Consider the following 13099-nt stretch of genomic DNA (forward strand, 5'->3'; position numbering starts at 1 on the left):
CATCACTGGAGACACGTACACGATGAAGTCTGTGCTCTCACCTGACAGTAAACAGTACTGGTGTTGGGCTGTCAGAGATGATCCACCTGATTACTCAGAGGTCAGCAATATTGTGACAGTGAAAGTTCGCGGTGAGTTTGTGATGACTGGGAACTCAGAGGTGTGAAGAGGTCACTTACTGTCCAGAACAGAGTAAGAGGAATAGAGGGTCTCTCTGCACGTGGGGGCTTAAAAGCTTTAGAGGAGGGGAGTTTTACAATGAGTGTAAAGTCTTTGAAATCTGAGATCAATGTGAGGAAATAAACTAAAGCTTAGTATGCTCACCTCAGGAGTGCCACTCATTCAAAAGCCTGTTTGTTAACACGAATTGAAAGACGACAGTCTCACATCTCACTGAACTTTTTATCTCTCTTCTCATATAATGTTTTCCTTAAAGGCACCTTGTGGTTTGTTTCCTTGTTTCTTGTTCATGCTGTGTAGTCAGCAGGCTCACTCACATTGTTCTTTAGTGTGTCTGTTCAGCTCTGCTGCGTTTCTACCTGAGGCTAAAGGCATTGATTGCATCTTAAAAACAAGAAATAAGCAGTCGTATGAAAATTAGTGAAGTGACGGATTGCTATTTATATTTGTGTACTTTTTTCTTATTGTCCAATGTTTATAGTTTGTGTGTAAATTTCTGAAAACATGAATTACTAAAATCTCTAATAATTGAAAAATGTTGAGGAAGCAAAATTTTATAAGCCAACTGGCTGATTTAATTCTACTGTGGAGTCTTCAAACCTGAGACCTGTTTGGAATGAGTATATAACCAGAGGACGTGAATTCTAAAAAGAAACTCATTCCATTTACATGTTTAAAGCAAAGGATGTGATTGGCTGATTTCTTTCTTTTTTCCATACAGCTGGATTAAATATGACACTGAAAATGAGGAATGAGAGGAAACCCGTACACATTGGAGAGAATGTGACTCTGGAATGCAGCATTGATGAAGCCTTCCTACCGAGAGATATAAATGGAGGAAATGGAGCCGGACAGATGGAATTAGATGGCTTCAATATGGAGACACTTTTCTAATTCGGTCTGTGACTCATTCTGATAGTGGAGCGTACTGGTGTTATGTTTCATCATTGGTACAACCCAGTAATGTTTTTCTCCTGACTGTTCAAGGTGAGTGTTTGAGTTCTGAAGGGTCAGCAGTGTGGTCACTAACTGCCCAGCATGACACAATAATAAGGGACCTTTAAATCATTTAAAGTTCAATTACTTCTTTTAAATTGTTAATTTACACTCTGATATCCTATTTCAGGTGATCTCACTGAATTACCATACAGAAATACACAACAAGAAGGGCTGACAAAGTTGACATTTCACATCATTTGTTGTAAACTTCTTCGAGATAAGAAGCTTGCTGGACATACTGTATTTTGCAAACTTCTGGTTCTCAAGATGACATGCAGCCTTAAATTCACACATTTGTTTGTTCAGGAATCGAAGTATAATTTTAATGGCAGTCTAAGTATCTCTGATTTATCTCAAGCCTACAAAAAAATTCATAATCCCAGCTAGTGCTGGGCGGTATGACCAAAATTCTATATCACAGTATTTTTCTAAATTATATCGGTTTCACGGTATTCAACGGTATTTTTTTCCCATACATGAGTGAATGCTAACCACATTTTCCATTGCAATTACTGCAGTAGACTGACTAAGAATAACCTATTCCACTGTCATGAGAATTGTACATTGTACAAAAAAAATATTTTAATGTGCACACAAGTATTAATACAGGCTTGCATGGCCCCTGTTTTGTCTTGATAGAGTATTATTTTACTCTACTTTCCCCTTTTGTATTATTAACATGTAGCCTTTGTCAGAATGCTTCAAATCTCCCAGATGTACCACTGTTTATAAAGTACTGTACAATATAACTTCTTTCCACCTTCCCTTCTACATCTATAACCTCAGGCAATTAGGTGTAGTAAAAGACAAGCAGGAGTTAAGTTACAATTTAAACAATGTGTTATTGATAATATTCATAAATAATAACAATGTGCAAAGTACATTTGAATATTGTCAACCATACAACCTGATAAATGGTGCTGTGTAGTTTCAGGTGGCACATAGACTTGTTAGTTACTTAAAATGTCTCTAGTAAGGCATCATTTGTGGCCAGCTTTCTTCAGAACAGGCCACATTACCTGTCTCAATATGGCTGCCGAGCTGTGCTCTTCATTGTGTTGCTGATTCGCCCCATTGACTAAGCATGTAGAGTGGGGCGAGCGAGATGTAAGGACTCCCAATGAATTGACTGAGTGAGTGCAAAGGAAGGCCGGAGGTGTGCCAACCTCGGATGATCTGTCTACGCAGTGTGGCGGCAGCCAAGATGGAGGTCAGCAGAAAAGAGCAGGAACTGCGGTGTAGAGAAAAAGAAAGATCATCAGTGGCCCCTCTCATTCCAAAGTGGTATCGCTTATCTTCTAGTACCCTGAAAGGTGGTCCCCAAGTGCCTATGTGTGAGAGCACTTTGTAGTACACTGCATACTTAGCCATACTGTATTCTTGCCATTTAAATTGTTCATAACATTTAACCGAAAAGCACTTATGCTTTTCCTGTTATTGTCATTGCTGACAATGAGTCCAGCTTGGGTTGAGTGGCTGGTTTGTAAATGGCAGAACAATCTGTTGGTGGTCCTCCTGTAGATACAAGATTCTTGAAGACAGAGGTAGGCTTGTATTAGACAAAGGGACCATGGCATTGTTATGCTACTGTTATTTCCATAGCTGGCCGAAGTGTTTCTATGTCACTTTTGTAATATTGGGACAGGTCAGCCATTAGCTAAACAAACAAACAAGCCTGATGGGCTGAATGGTCTCCTCTCATTTGTCAAATTTCTTATATTCTTGACCAAAGAAACACATAAAGGCACAGCTTAACATTTTTTGAGACAAAAAATCAAACTAAAGTCAAATCATGACATTGTCAATTAAAAGCAAATGCAGGGATTTGAATGTTAGCTTACAAACTCACTTCATTTACGAGATTTAGAGCAGCTGCCTTGACTCTACCATCTCGGTGTCTGAGTGTAAAACTGATTTCTTCTCTACAGTGACACAAAAAGTGAATCTGAAGATAAAGAATCCAAAGGTCCCATTTTACACTGGTGATGACGTGACTCTGGAGTGCAGCAGTGACAGTAACTTATCTGACTGGACATATCGTTGGTACCACTGGAGCGAGGCAGGCATGTGGAATGAGCTTAAGAACTTCACCGAAGACACTTACACTCTCCAGTCTGTGACTCAGTCCGATGGTGGAAAGTACTGGTGTTACGCTTTCACAGACAATCCTCTGCATTACACAGAGTTCAGCAATGCTGTGATACTGACTGTTCAAGGTAAGCGTGTGACAACAGGAGGGTCAGTCGGGTCACTCACCTGTGCAGCACAGAATGGAGGCACTAGAGGCCTTGTCTTAATGTGACTGGTCAGTAGTTTTAGAGGAGGGTGACTTAACTCAAGTGTAGAAATTTGACATAATAAAGGTATCTGTATGATAAGACGCAGTAACTTAGGGAGTAGACGTTTCATTGTCATACGTATTTTGAGACAAAGAACTCCGTACTGGACACGTGTAAATAATGTAAAGGGTGGCTTTGTAGCACCTACTTTATTTTATGCAGGATTTAAACCTCTAATGAAGATCACTCCCACGGGGGGCATAAACAAAGATTTTACAAAATAACAACAGACAGAAATAAACAATATGATGTGTAAGTATATATAGATGTGCATTTATTTATTAAATAATTATTAAACAGTTATTTAATAATTAATGATTATTATTATTAAATTAGAATCCCAAGAATAAATTATTGTGGTTAGATGGACATTTTAAGCAATTTGTACTTAAGGCCCGAGGGCCACAGGAAAACAATAGAGTAATAATGTTCTAGAAATTGCCAAAATAAGCTGCAGTAACAAATATTTCATTATTATCATTATTTCATGAGGCCTTGTATGTTTTCTGAGTCGTGGAGGGCCCTTTAAGGTTTCTTTGATCTCAAAATGGCTACTGTATTGAGTCCTTACCGCCTTCTTTACACTATTGTTTCTCAATCTTCATGTTCCTGCAACCCAGTTTTGCCTTTTGAAATACATTGGCAACCCACTAGTAACAACTGCAAATAGCCCCCTTGGTAAAACAAGCACGACTGGGGGTCCCACTTAGTGAAAAGGAAAAATATCCTACAGCACTGCCAATCACTTAGACCCCCTGACATACCAACAACAGCAACCTGTGACCCACCTGTGGTGCGACAGTGCTCGAGAAACACTGCCTTACATGGACCTGGTGTGTGGATGTCAATACTCAGAGACAGGAGTGTGCTACTCTGAACCGGCGACCCACACAACACCCTCAGAGCCTCAGTTTGCAACGACCTGCACACTCTGAGATCCACGTATATCCAGTTTGACATACGGCCAAATGACTTCTCCCAAATGGAGACATAAGTCAACAAATGACTGTATAGCAGCGTTTCTCAACCTTTAAGTATTTGCGACCCGAGTTTTCATAACAGTTTTAATCGCACCCCCCCTAACATTTTTATAAAATGTAGTTGCATATTTTATTATACCTACTTAACTTTAATCGACATTTATCTAACTCTATATTTATTGTTCTAGTATCAGAATTTAGTTTAAGTTCATTTGTTTTGGTTTCAGCAGATGGTTTTTTCATATTTTTGATTCTTGTTTTCTTTTTTTCACATTTTCGTGCCCCCCTGGAGGTCCCGCCCCACAGGTTGAGAACCACTGCTGTATAGGCATTGTCAGAATAAATTTGTTTGTGTTGTTTGCACATGAAAAATTTACTGCGGCTGAGACACTGGTTACAAACGGTTCCTGGAGTAACATTGGTTTGTGGCAGAGACGTTACGTAAAGTGGTCCTTGGAGAGCAGAGTTGTCAAATATTAAAAAGATGAAAACAAAACCTTCTCATTAAAATCATGTTAAAGACAAAGTAACAACAAATAGATGATGTCTATTTTTATTCCTACTATCCAAACTATACAGTTTCATTTTGTAAAGTTCTGAAAACTGGAAGCCTAGTCTCTCTGAAACTTAAAACTCTTTAACAATCATAAAATTATAATAATAACAGCTGAAATGGCAAATCTTAACTTAGCCAAAAAATAATAAAATCAAAATTGTGTACACTGGTTTATTGCAGTTATTCAGCTAATGAGTCTTGAAACAAACTCACCGTACCAATAGATATGTTAGGAATGAAAACTTGAAAGTAGGGCTTTACTTTTACAGAGAAAAGAAGAAAGCAGCCTGGTGGAACAACAAACCGTACAATTCATCATTCCTGTGGTGTGTTTCTAATATATACTGCAATTGCTTTTCTACAAACCTTACACTTTACATTGGCTTGATGTATGTTGGATTTCTCAAATCTGAATCAAATCTGGATGATTGCTGTCACATTGCGATCATTCAAACAAGTTTGTCTTAGTAATGACACATATCTCCAAATTGGGTAGAGTTCTTGTTGTCTCGATTCCTTGTAGATACTTGATCAGTTTGTCGGTGTTTAAATAGCTCATTGGCATTTTGTTTTTTGGTATTACTGTTTCTCTCCCATTGTTTGCTTGACCGAGATATAACATTTGGTAAAATTTTAATGAAGAACCGTAAATCATCAATGTGTTATTTTTGAAGTCTATTTTTTAAATTGTGTCATATATTAATTTTCCACACTAAACTGCATTCTAAAATGAAGGATTTTTTAAATACATTTTAGAAAATACCTAACCTGTGCTTCTGTTCTGAAATGGAGACCAAGGGGCAAGAATCCAAACATGAAAGCAAAAGTCTTAAAACTTACCAGATTTGTGCACTTTAAACTGACAAAGGTTTTGACTTAAGAAATGTACCTTCCATATTTCTGAGGCATGCTTGTGAAAGGAAAAGTAATGAATGTAGGTAATAAATGTCATTACAGACTCTTATGTGATGTTCTTGAGTTAAGGATACATTTCCTGCTGATTGTTTGCTCATTGCAGCCCTTGTGGGCAGAGTTTTACATTTTCTACAGTCCCCAGTGTCTGTAGTCTCACAATAGCTTTAGGCCGCATGTGTTCCTACTTTTGCGTCTCCAATTCCATTTATCAGCAGTTATGTTCTGCCATGCCTTGTAATACATGATGCTCTCCACTAAGTTTGCCGAGTGTCTGATTGAGAGATGTGGAGATGTCTGTCTCCTATGAAATCATCTGATTTGAGTATGAGTGCGCATCTGCCATCAAACCACTGTGACTGTACACAATTTAAAATGTGAACCAGCACTGGTGGCACTTATATGCTCAAATCATACCCTTTTGTATTATGCAGTGCTGGTGCACATGCAGACACAGTGATTTAACAGTACATGAACACGCAAATCAATTGATTGGTTTTTTCCTAAATGGTACCTCACATACAATCAAAGTTGTATATCACATTGGTCCTCTGGCTGTAACCTAAGTGCAAAGAAAAGTAATTATTATTAAGAAAACAGTGGGGTAGCAATGTTCTAGAAATTGCCAAAACCTTTCATTATTATTATTATTATTATTATTATTATAATGATTTCAAAGGGCACTGTATCTGTTTTCGACTCTTGGAGGGCCTTTACGATTTGTGTAGAATGGCGCTGCACCATGTGGCTAATTCTTATGAATTCAGCCCACTCTGCATTACTTACACCAGTGTTTTTCAACCTTAATGGTTCTGCAACCCAGTTTTGCCTTTTTAAATTCTTTGATGACCCATCATACACTGTTGCAGATCGATTAGATGACTAAATGTAATCCACTTGTGAACCAATGATCGCAACCCATGACCCACTGGTGGCAATGCGGGTTGTGAACTTGTGCTTGAGAAACACTGGTTTAGGTGACCTTCCACAACCCACTCACTAATCAGTGATGGCAATTTGTGATCTAGTGGCTGAGAAACACTGCTGTCCATGGACCCAGAGTGTGGACACCAAGACTTGAAGATCAGTTTGTGCTGCTGTACCAACAGTTAGAATCTCTGTAACAGGAACCAACCCTGGACCCACAGAACCTCAACTGCAATGACTTGTACATTTTCTCACCGACGTACAGCCGTACAGGTCACTGGAAAGGGGTGTGTGGTGCTCCCGATATCTATGCGAAAGGATGAAGGTCCAAGTCTTTAGAGTTGTGGTGCTACCTGTCTGGTTGCGAGACATGGACTCTATCCAGTGACCTGAGATGAAGACTGGACTCATTCAGTACTGTGTCTCTCCGGAAAATCCTTGGGTACTGTTGGTTTGACTTTGTGTCAAATGAGCGGTTGCCCATGGAGCCCCGAATGAGGCACATGACCTGCATTGTTAGGGAGCATCAGTTACGGCACTATGGACATGTGGCGTGTTTCCCCGAGGGTGATCCAGCTCGTAAGATCCTCATTGTTGGGGACCAGAGTGGCTGGACCAGGCCAATGGGTCGCCCACGTAACACCTGGCTGCGGCACATAGAGGGTCATTTCCAGAGGGTGGGATTAGACCGCATGTCTGCCTGGGGGGTTGCCAACCAGGATCCCAAGTTGTTTCGTCGTGTAGTGGGTGTAGCAACACACTGTACCAGTGCATGCTCCCCAACTTGACTTGACTTGATACAGCCAATTTCACGTATGTCCAAATGGCTTGGACCCAAATAGAGCCTTAAGTCAGAGCACCACTGTATATACAAAATATCTCAGAACACTCTCAACTAAGAATCTGGAAAAACAATAAAATGTAGCTACAGTGATCAACTTCGTAATTAAATATAACAAATCAAGATGAATTAAGGTAGCTTTAATATGTTTAATAATAAAAGTTTCTGGACACACACAGCTTTGGTCACATCCCTCTGTCTTTCTTAAACTATAATCAAATTCTCTCCACTAATTGTATTATTTCATTCAACCAAACAACAGATAGTTGTTTCTGGACATTTGACTGGATGACTCATTCATGCCCAGATGACCAATAATGATACAGTGGCCATGTAAGCAGACAATAAATGAAACCCCACTGCCACTATGGCAGCTTTAGCCAAACTTTAGAATCCCTTTCAAGTTTAGAGGTGGTCCTGCTTTATATTAACCATTTGAACTCTGCCCTCCCCTTGCATTTTGGCACTTATAACCCCAGCATCCACAGCAATATTTAACAATTTCAAAAATCCCAAATTTTTAGTGTCAGAAGCAAAGAACAAAAACACTTCACATGATTTTCTCTATCGTCTGATCAATCGCTCTGCATCAACCTTTCCCTGCAGGACTTTGCTTCAGCTGTCGAGTGTCTAAACTCCCTCCCCTGGTGCACCATAACACAGATGTCATCAGGTGAACTCGGACAGGAAAGAACCCCTGCAGAGCAGAAGGGCAGAAGCTCTCTTTGCCTGTTTGTACTTCTCTGCGCACACTAAGAATCTCTTCTTTTGAGCTGCTCCCATGCTAAAGTACAACTGAAATCTGTTACATTCTTTACTGAAAAGATAAAAAGAAAAATAAAAGAGCAGCATGACTTGTGTAAGTAGTGTAACAGCATAACTAGTTAACTACAGTAGGTATATTATGTGCATAGTCCAATATAGCAGAGGCCGGTACGCTAGCCGTCTGAGTTATGATGGCAGAAAGGTGTAGCGGCCTTTAGAGACTGTGCCTCCACAGCAGTGAGCTGCAACATTTATAGAGCAGAGTGGCATTACAGAAATATGTAGGCCGTTATTCAGGGTTATGACGATACTGTAGACATGCAAGGTGTTATATCGGTATTTCAGCTATATTCTGCTATGCGGCTGGTCCAAAAACCTGACTACTGGATTCAAAGGGTTAAGAGTCACCATGCTAAATCGCCCCCTAGTGGCTCCTGATCTCCCTGATTATTCGGTAGCCTTTAAATGGCCAGGTCTCACAGACACTCTCAATGCCTCCTATTGTTTTAAATGAATGAATTATTTATTGGCCAATAAGCTTTTGAAAAAGCTGTCGTTCGCTATCATGATTATTTACTAAAACTGACCTATTACTTTCTACTGGAAATGACCCAACATGGGCTGATAATCGCTTAAACGATGCAGCACAACACAGATGCCACTTCTCAACAATATGGTACTTCAGGACAAGGACAATCTCAACAATCCACAGTCAGGTCAAGCAATGAATAACGCCTAACAACTCTGGAAAACATAACATTGATTATTACCTGATAATCGTTTACAAAACCAACGGCAAAAGGCCATCCAGAAAAAGCTTGGGGTGCTGCTGGAAGAGGTGCTGGCAAGGGTTAGGGTTGAATGTGGATCCCAATGCCCCAGTGCAGTGCCAGGGGACATTGTGTTGTGAAAAAAGCACCGTCCTTTGGATGAGACGTAACACCGAGAACCTGATTCCCTGTGGTCATGAAATATCTCTGGGTGTCCTTTGAAAAGAATAGGGGGTATCCCGATGTGCTGGCTAAATTGCCCACCACAGCCTAGTTATTTTGGTCCCCTAGTCATCCTCTATCCCTAACTGGTTAACCACCTAACAGCTCATGTGTGGTGAACGTACTGGCACAAAAATGGCTGCCATTGCATCTTCAATGTGGATGCTATAAATTGGTTGAGGGTGAATTGGCTCCTCACTAACTATGCAAAGTGCTTTGATTAGTGAGAAAAGAATTATATAAATGTAAAGAATTATTATTATTAAGGAAATAGAAACGCATTACATGCAATCAACAACTTACCAAAAGACCTCCAGTTACTTTTGGTGGCGGAGTTCTTTATGGTCTCTGCCTAGATTCTGTCCTATTGTCATTAGACCATTGTAATAATTTAGTAGCATACCCAACAATGGCATAAGTATGTTTTCCTGATTAAAAAAAAAAACAATGAAAAGTACATTAATGCCAAAATATAAATGAAAAAAAAAAACAAAGTTGAGGTGAAGTGTGTAATTGAATTGGAAGGTTTGATTATGACCATCTCTCCTGATTTTGACAATGAAAACACAGAAACTCTTCTCCGTTTTCTTTCAGTGGGGTATTCAACAGAAAATGCAATTCGAATCGGATTATCATTTCTGGTGCTAATTGTGCTGCTGGTCCTCACGAGTGACTGCTTCTGGGTCAGAGTGCTCTCCGCCTGCAGATCTGCTGAGGGGGACAAAGTGATCTGAGCCTTTGAACGAGACGGGTGGTCCCAGAGATGACATATCTGGGTGAGTGTCTTGCATAAAATAATAGGACTTTAATCTGGTAACATCTGTTGTGGTTTAACTTTTGTTGTTTTTTTAAATATATTATCAGGTTGCAAGCTAATAAGTTAACAGAGAAAATCATGAAGATAGTTTAAAGTTTGTTTACAATCAGATTGATGAACAAAAAAGAAATCTAAACAATAACAGATTTCTTTTAATCATCCATGTGTAAAGAAAGCAAAAAACAATGATAATGGTTTGGGGGGATTCACCCCGTATATTGTAGGGTCGCTGCAAGAGAAAAGATGTGTAATACTCTGCTGAGTATTCATAAAAGACCGAGTCACAAAACAGGACTGAATTGCACAGCAGAGCTGATGGGTTGTATAGCTGAGGGGAGGAAGAGGCGGGTCATCTGGAGGGAAAAGGCAGAAGTGAGGTCATTGGAGGGTGTGGTCTGGAGCCAGAAGAGGAAGTGGACTAGGTCTTACTTGTTCCTGTAAGGATGGAGAAGAGGCATTAGTGCCACACACCAGAGTTTCAACATTAACTACACCCCCTGCTGCCTTCCATGCGCGGGTGGGTAACACGTTATATGTGAATGACAGAGGTCAATAACCTTAATGAAAACTGGTGGCAGCACAGATGCAAAGCTGATCAGACCAGAATAAGTAAGTCAGACCATCTGGCACATTACAAAGAAAATAAATGAGTACAAAATGTGCCAATGAGTTATCAAGTTGTTGCCTGTTTTTCAGGGGTCAAAATGCTGTAAATAAAATGTGACACAAATTGACCTATTTACTAGATCTGTAAAGGCTAGTAAAATGGAGGAATTCTAAATGGATGACAAAGTCTTTCCAGACGTTCCCAATGCAGTCCATGTGAGTGCCTGCCTTCTTTAACTAGCTCATAAATGAACATTAAATTGAAAACAGTAAAATAGAACACCTTTAAACAAACAAAGCCAACAGAATATTTTCATAAAAATATTGTTAATAAAGCATGTGCACAAATGGAGAAAATGCTTCAAAAGTTGTAAGTCAAGTTTAGCAAATATAAACAAAAGATGAGAAGTGATAGATAGATAGATAGATAGATAGATAGATAGATAGATAGATAGATAGATTAATAGATTTATTTGTTAAACTTTATTTGTCCTGCGGGGGAAATCTGGCTTTTTACAGAACCTCTGTAAATAAATAAATACATGAAGAGGTAGATAAGTAAGTAAGCAAATAAATAAATATACACACACATGTTGGTCTAAACACACACCAAAATGATTATAAAGCAAGAAAATAAAACAGTAATACAATGCAATATCCTGAAAGAAACAAAGCCAATGGAATTTTCTCAGAAAGATTTCGCTAAAAAAAGCATTTGCACAAATGGAGACAATTCTTCAAAAGTTGAAGGCCAAGTCTAATAATTATAAACTAAAGATTATGAAGCGCCAATATGACCAACATTGCAGGTTGGACTATACTGTTAGTAATTGGCAACCAAGACCACAGTGGTGCGACACATCCATTAAGTGACGAAGCTCACAGGATAAGCTGTCACTTTCAGGTCAAAGTTGGTAAACTGAAAATAAGGAAAACACAACACACAAGAAGAAACCTGGGCCTGCTCAACATGGCTGAACCACACAAACTGTGTCAAAGAAGTTAGAAGGGTGTCACTTAAGTAGACATAAGGCCTTCAGGCCACAACATCTGCTCAGACATCATGAACATCATAACTGTCACATAGCACCATCTGCTGGGTAAGAACAGTCATGTCATATCAGCAGCAGCAGAAGTAAACTTGCGCTCTCTTTCTGCACCTCCCTTGTTAATCCAGGGTTCCACTTCCTGTGCTAAAAACATTTAACAAAATTTTTTATAGCAAAATATTCTAAAAGATTGTTAAAATTTAAAATCTTTATGTCAAGTTTAAAGTCTAAAATCCTAAACACTTTTTTATCTAGTCTACTTTGACTAATCAGGGTAATATTGCATGGTAAGAAAATCAAAAATAAACTCTATTCCTATCTTGTATTATACTTAACTAACTGTGACCTTTTATTTTCTGTAGACCTAAATGACGATGGCTTCAATTCCTGTTAACAGTGAAAGAACAGAAGTGAACTCGAGGACAACGATCTGCAGGCTTCATGTCCACACTCTTTGCATTATTATTTACATTTATTTGCTCAGCAAACTCTTTTATCCAAAGGGACTTCCAAAAAAGGTCAACATAATCAAGTAAATATGTAGGACTGTTTGGGAACGAGTGTGACAGGACAAGGCTACAAAATTAATCAAACTGGACAGCTTACATCATTGGCTTTTCAGATGTTTCAAAACTGTTAGACTTTAATTTTGTAATTTTTTAAATATACATTTTTTAATTATTTTTCTCTGTTGCATCTCTCACCACACACTTTACCTATTTATAAAATAAAAGAAATAGCTTGCAATCCTACCTTGGTTCTTGGTCAGTTTACATAGTTCCTCCAAAACTACCACGGTGACCAAATGACTATCGCCCAGTGACATCACCTGTCCACCCTGCACATCATTCCAATTTTGCCTTTTATGTGTCTTCGAGATACAGAATCGCCAGCAATCGTCTCTGCCAGACGTGAGTTGTAGCGGAGTAATGGCACTTGATTAGGCTTACTGCAGAGACACATCTCAAGACACTTCACAAACCTTTTGTGACCCTGTACCATTGACTACAGTTGTGATTCAAGACTCTGCATGACCCAAATTCAGAAAACACATAAGAGTTTCAGAACTTGTGCTCGAGAGCTTATCAGTATCACATTTCTGACACTTTGCCCAGTCTGACTTTGCTGTTCTTTAC

General features: G+C 39.1%; 1 long non-coding RNA gene across 1 annotated transcript; it reads left to right on the forward strand.

Moving 5' to 3' along the window:
- The first annotated feature begins 6 nt into the window (after positions 1 to 6).
- LOC120518695 lies at positions 7 to 12659 on the forward strand. The gene is made up of 5 exons (XR_005631277.1): positions 7 to 131; positions 902 to 1167; positions 3108 to 3395; positions 10086 to 10267; positions 12326 to 12659. It is a non-coding gene; the product is annotated as an uncharacterized LOC120518695 (long non-coding RNA).
- The last annotated feature ends 440 nt before the right edge of the window (positions 12660 to 13099 follow it).

The sequence above is a fragment of the Polypterus senegalus genome, chromosome 18 (assembly GCF_016835505.1).
Source record: "Polypterus senegalus isolate Bchr_013 chromosome 18, ASM1683550v1, whole genome shotgun sequence".
Lineage (NCBI taxonomy): Eukaryota > Metazoa > Chordata > Cladistia > Polypteriformes > Polypteridae > Polypterus > Polypterus senegalus.